Genomic DNA, 716 nt, shown 5'->3' on the forward strand with positions numbered 1-716 from the left:
GTATAGGATGTTTTTAATTTTAATATTTTATTGGTTTTACTTAGTTTTGTTATGTTGCTTTAAATATTTTTTTTTTAAGAAACGTTCATGACAGTGTTTTATGATGAAGTTTTAAATGTTTATTTTCGCATAAGAGAGTATGTTAGGATGACATTAGCCACTTTAGGTTAATATAAATCTAGGGTCATTATAGAGAAAGTGCCCCTGCACGGATGATGGTGAATGTTAGAATGGCCATGGAAGTCAAGATAGATAGTAGTATGCATTGATTTCATTTAGTAGTTGATAGGTGACATTTCATTTTTATATTAAAAAACTATGTTACTTTTTGTAACACTTGAACTTAGGAGGTATTAACGTCCTTTGTTTTCCTACTTAGGATCCAAATATATGCATGATAATTAGGTCGTGATTTTTTATTGTAGGCTAAAGAGACCGAGGCTCGAGTCGATGAAGAAGGAAACTATGCTCGAGATAGTTGTAAGATTTAAAAAAAAAACGGAAAAGATCAACATAGGAATAAGGTCATTTCGCCCCTACTCCTACCTGAGGAGTCTGGATAGTTGAGTCATCACAAGAAAGCGAAAGAAAAGAAAGGGGAGGAAAAGAATAAGGGATAAGAAGAAGTTAGGATTTTGAAAGAAAAGAAGAACGGAGAAATCGGCTGCCTCAAATCCGCCGTTGGAAATCGAATCGAAGGCAAGAAACTTCAAATC

At 33.8% G+C, this 716-nt stretch overlaps 1 long non-coding RNA gene across 1 annotated transcript in view; it reads left to right on the forward strand.

The window, feature by feature from the left end:
• Positions 1 to 488, forward strand: part of LOC111440719 — a 1094-nt gene extending 606 nt beyond the window's left edge. Inside the window, exon 2 of the long non-coding RNA XR_002710013.1 lies at positions 426 to 488. This is a non-coding gene — a long non-coding RNA (uncharacterized LOC111440719). The remainder of the gene's footprint in view (positions 1 to 425) is intronic.
• The last annotated feature ends 228 nt before the right edge of the window (positions 489 to 716 follow it).

The sequence above is a fragment of the Cucurbita moschata genome, unplaced genomic scaffold (assembly GCF_002738365.1).
Source record: "Cucurbita moschata cultivar Rifu unplaced genomic scaffold, Cmos_1.0 Cmo_Scf01473, whole genome shotgun sequence".
Classification (NCBI taxonomy): Eukaryota; Viridiplantae; Streptophyta; class Magnoliopsida; order Cucurbitales; family Cucurbitaceae; genus Cucurbita; species Cucurbita moschata.